The 5745-nt window shown below is 42.2% G+C and overlaps 1 pseudogene; it reads left to right on the forward strand.

Annotated features, from left to right (window-relative positions):
• The window catches only part of LOC101662641, a 14134-nt pseudogene extending 8797 nt beyond the window's left edge, over positions 1-5337 (forward strand).
• The last annotated feature ends 408 nt before the right edge of the window (positions 5338-5745 follow it).

Here is a 5745-nt window from a genome sequence, read left to right on the forward strand (position 1 = left end):
GGGCACACTAAAAATCTAAAGGCATATCATGATGGGGGGTGGGGGTTCCAGACCACTCCATCCCTGTCTGCAGGAAAAGCAAAAAGTACTTGTAAGATATGAGCCTTTAGTACCTGAATCCTGAGGACTAATAGGGCATAAGTGTTGTTAGGTAAGTGAAGATGGGACATGGAAGCATGAAAGAAAAGGGGATTGGGGTGATGGATTATAACAAGTCCTGCTCTCATTTTAACAGAGAAATACTCATCTACTCTGAGTCAAGATACCAGGTAGACTTGGAACTATTTGTATGCTCGGTCTCTCTCTCTCTCTCTCTCTCTCTCTCTCTCTCTCTCAGCCCCCTCCCCTCTCTCTTTGTGTCTATCAATATAAGATGGGCAGGACAAGCAATCCCAAGGAGATGGACCAATGGTGGAGGTGGGGGGCGGAGGCTGGGAGGGTGGGTGGGTAAGTGCTGAGCCAATAATGACAGGACCAGGGGAATAGCAAGGGCTCTAAAACTGACTGGTGAGAAAACTGTAGCATTCCTGATCATGCTTGATCAATTGAAATGTATTTGAGAGGAATTACTGAGAGGTGAATGATTGGTAAATATATGTTAGTGGGACAGGAAGAAAGAAAAAAGAAAAAGAAGAAAGTACAAGTAAGTAAAAATATATATGGGTCTAAATATAAATATGTATATATGTAAATATATAAAGATAGGTGTATTTGTGTGTGTGTGTGTGTATATATATGTATATATAAATAGAAGCAAACAGATGGACTTTGGGCCTCTACTTAGATCTTACATTAGTACAAGAATGGCTTGTTCTAATAATGTGGCAGTGTATCTACTCACCTTGCTGACATGATCACTGAAGACAAAATGGGTGCATCAGCATTTGTGGTGAAGAAAATTGATGTTGCCCGACTATTAAAAGACATAACTCAACCAGGCATCCTATACCCTCCTCGCTATCAGTTTTAGATCACTTGTTGTTCCTTTGTCCCCGGGTTTTTTGACACCCCTTTTCATTTCCCCTACCTCCTCCTCTCCCATGTCCCCCTGGAACCATTGGTCCCGTTGTTTACTCCTCCAGATTGTTTATCCCAACTATCTTATCTAAATAGACATGCAGAGACAATAATAAGCACAAAAACAAGACAGAGCAAAACAAAACAACAAAAGAAAACAAAAAATAAATAAAACAACAACAACAACAAAAACAACGACAAAAAGGAAAAGATATAAATAATTTGTTGACCTTCATGAGTGTTTTCCGGTTGCGTCTGATAGAGTGCCATGCCATGGCACCAAAGTCTACTTTTGGTCTCGGGGATTTCATTGCTTTACTCCCCGAATGAACTAGGAGGCAAAGGCCATTTATAGAAGTCTAAATACAGGCATGTACATATGTAAATGTATTTACATATAATGATAGGGAAATAGATCTATGTACATATATTTATATGTTAAGTATTAAGGTAGTGGCTAGACATTGGGCCTCTCCTCAAGTGCTCCCTCGATGCAAGAACACTTTGTTCTAATAATCTGGCATTCTGTGATACTCACCTTCCCCACAATCACTGAAGACAAAATGGATGCATAAGCAAATGTGGTAAAGAAAGCTAATGGTGCCCGGCTATCAAAAGATAAAGTGCCTGGAATCTTAAAGGCTTGAAGATAAACAAGCAGCCATCTAGGTGAGAAGCAACAAAGCCCACATGGAAGAAGCACACCAGCCTGTGTGATCATGAGGTGTTGATGGGATCAGGTATCAGGCATCAAAGACCCAGAACAAAAAATCATTATCAATGTGAATGAGGGGGAGTGCAGAGTGGAGACCAAAAGCCCATCTGTAGACAATTGGACACCCCCTTACAGAAGGGTCCCAGGGAAGAGATGAGCCAGTTAGGGTGCCATGTAGCACTGATGAAACATACAACTTTTCTCAAGTTCTTTCATGCTTCCTTCCCCCAACTATCATGACACCAATTCTACCTTACAAATCGGCTAGACCAGAGCATGTACACTGGTACAGATAAGAGCTTAGGGATAAGGTGGGGAAGTTGGTCCTCCCAGGGGGAAGGACAACAGGAAAATGGGTGAAGGCAGACAGTGGTCAGTGTAAGACATGAAAAAAAAAACCTATAAATTATCAAGGGTTCATGAGCTGATACCAAAGGCTCAAGTAGAAAGAAAGTGTTTTGAAAATGATGATGGCAGCATATGTACAAATGTGCTTGACATGATGGATGGATGGATGGATGGATTGTAATAAGAGCTGTAAGAGCCCCCAATAAGATGATTAAAGAAAAAAAAAGATATAACATCTGGGTCTTAAAAACTTGAAAATAAACAAGTGGCCATCTAGCAGGGAAGCAACAAAGCCCACATGGAAGAAGCACACCAGCCTGAATAATCATGAGGTGTTGACAGGAATAGGTATCAGAAATTCAAAACCAAGCAATTTAATTGATGTGAAGGAGCATAGACAAAGTGGAGGCCCAAAACCCACCTGTAAGATAATTGGACAGTCCTCACAGAAGGGCCACACAGGAGGGATGATATATCCAGGGTGCAGAATAGCACTGATGAAACACATAACTATCCTCTAGTTCTTTAATATATTTCCTCCCCTTACTATTATGGTCTTAATTTTTCCTCATTAATCTTGTCAGACTTTCATATGTTCATTTGTATAATGAAGGTGCATGAAATCCAAGCCCTTCAGAAACTGTAATGGGTGTAATGGTTCCCTGAGGGCACAGGAAGAGTGGGTGAGGGGACTGAGAGCAATGATGACTGTACAACCCCACTCGAGGGGAACAAATAACAGAATTGTAGGGAACGGACCCATTGGATGGGGTGAGATATAACAATAATAATAAGAGTTCCGGAGTGGGGGTGGGGTGGGGTGGAAGAGGGAGGGGATAAAGGGGAGCTGATATCAAAAAGTTCAAGAAGAAATAAAATGTTTTGAAAATGATGGTGGCAGCAATTGTACAATCGTGCTTGATCTAATTGAATTATGGGTTGTTGTAATATCTGTAAGAGCTCCCAATAAAATGATTTTTTTAAATCTCAAAGCCACCTTCCTTGCTTTAGGCTCTTTGGGAATTAGTGAAGTAAAAAAAAATGAAAAGGAAGACTTAATTTCTTCTGTTTCCTCTTTGAAATGAATCCTAACAAAGAGATCTCATTAAAGCAGCCTCTGATGGATGGCTAGTTTAACTTTGAAAACTGAAGACGGTGGGTACCCTAGGGTGATTTAGAAAGTGGGAAAAAATGTTAGGGAAAAAATAGTGAGAGCCCTGCCCCTTTGCTTCCAGTGATACTTGGAGGCAGGCCCTGGGTTTGGCTGCTACTATTCCCCGATCAGCAATGTGTTGAACTCAGTATATTTTGTGGTGAAGACTCTTTGTCTCATCACCAGCCAATTTTCATTCATAAAATTCAAAATGTGAGCATTCAATTGAGTATTTTAATACTGTTCTTAATGCAGTATTTGATGGTAGGCAACCTTAACTGATTTTTGGAAGATGTTTGGGAAAGTGCTTAACTAGGAATGCATCATTGGTCCAGCAGGAGCGCCACACCATCCTTACATGCACACAAGTTGTGGTGGTTACATAACCTGGTGTCAATTTGGGACTTGAGAGGATTGAGAGTGAAGGGGTGGAGTCTAGTCTGTCAATCGGATGATAGCCAATGTGTGGGCATGGCCTTCTCCTGAGAATTCTGGGAAATCTTGATTTTCCTCCTTGGTGGTGGGAGACACCGTCTCTCTGTTTACTTCCTGTGAGACATCCCCTAATGCAGCCCTGGGAACTGGAGGAGCCACATGAAGACCCCTGCCAGTACTGAGATACTTACAACGCCACTACATCCAAAGACTTTTCTACCCACTGGTGGGTGATCTTGCTGCCTTCAGCATCATTGCATGTGTTTCCTGAGTCAGAAGAGGACTTCATAGATTGGTATCAGACATGTTGGCTAATAACAGACTCGGGCTTGGACTGGACTGGGTTAGGATGCTTTCTGAATGTACAATTACCCTTTATATAAAACTCTCTCTTATACACATGGATTTGTTTCTCTAGTCTACCCGGACTAACACACAAGAGTACCCACAAACTCCTAAAAAGTTGACTGTGCTTCAGTATACACCAAGTTCAGCAACTGCTACTGCTGGGAATGAGATGGTGGCACCCCTTCAGCCCAGAGCTTATTCTGACCTTTTCAACCCTTCACCAGATCTACCCCAGGGCTCTGGCTGGTCTGGCACAACACACATAACATGCGTATGCCCAAGTCCTATTTACATTTTAAAAATTCACTTATACTCTTTTCATAAGTGAACAACAACAGTGTCCACCCCCTCCCTGCCAAAAATAAGCCAACTGGTATTAGCAACCCTATAGGACAGAGTAAAACTGCCCCCAACTGGCTTGTATGGGTATAAATTTTTATGTAAACAGACCACCACATCTTTCCCTTGTGGAGTGACAAGTGGATATGAACCTCAGATCTGGGTTAGCACTGTGGTTCAACTACTATGATTTAACCATTTTGCAACCAGGACTTCAGAATATAAATAACACCAGCTTAATGTAGAATCATTAGAAAATGGAGAAACCAGAATTGCGCTTCCGCCATCTTTCCATCCCTCACTCAGACGCGGCCCAGAGATGCTTCTGGAAGATCCATCACGATGGCCACCGCCCAAGGAGAACCCCAAGTCCAGTTCAAACTCGTACTGGTGGGTGATGTTGGTACTGGAAAAACGACATTTGTGAAACGTCAGCTGACTGGTGAATTTGAGAAGTGTGTAGCTACTTTGGGCATTGAGGTCCATCCCCTTGCGTTCCACCCAAACAGAGGACCTATTAAATTCAATAGGTGGGATACAGCTGGTCAAGAAAAATGTGGCTGACTGAGAGATGGCTATTATATTCAAGCACAGTGTGCCATTATAATGTTCGATGTAACCTCAAGGGTTACTAACAAGAATGTGCCTAACTGGCATAGGGATCTGGCTCGAGTATGTGAAAACATACCCATTGTGCCCTGTGGCAACAAAGTGGGTATTAAGGGCAGGAAAGTTAAGGCAAAATCCATTGTCTTCCACTGAAAGAAGAACCTTCAGTACCATGACATTTCTGCCAAAAGTAACTACAACTTTGAAAAGCCCTTCCTTTGGCTTGCTAGAAAACTCACTGGCAATCCGAACTTGGAGATTGTGGCCACGCCTGCTCCTGCCCCACCAGAGGTTGATATGGACCCAGCTTTGGCAGCATGATTTAGAGGTTGCCCAGACAACCGCTCTCCAGGATGAAGATGATGACCTGTGAGAGAACAGAGCGGGAGCCCAGCGTCAGAGTCTAGTTTTATAGGCAACTGTCCTGTGATGTCAGTGGTGCCGTGTGTTTGCCACTCTTACTATAGAGCTAAGCAGAATGTGCTCATCTTTGGGATGCTGAAGGGATGAATGGGCTTTGGAGTGAGTGTGGCAGTTAAAAACCTCTCTCTTTTTTTTTTTGGACCCGCATATCTAGCTGTTTGGGAACACATTTTCCTTTCTTGAAATTCTGCTACAGTCACATCACAATATTCAGTGTGATGTTTTGTTTGTGAACTGTCATTCCCATTCCTTTTCGTTAGAATAAAGTTGTATTTCAAATATCTAAAAAGAAAAAAGAAAATGGAGAAACCAATAAATGAACCATCGCCCCAATCTCTCACTTCAGATATTCATAAAT

This window comes from Echinops telfairi, unplaced genomic scaffold (assembly GCF_000313985.2).
Source record: "Echinops telfairi isolate 266 unplaced genomic scaffold, ASM31398v2 ScPeMD7_7;HRSCAF=31, whole genome shotgun sequence".
Classification (NCBI taxonomy): Eukaryota; Metazoa; Chordata; class Mammalia; order Afrosoricida; family Tenrecidae; genus Echinops; species Echinops telfairi.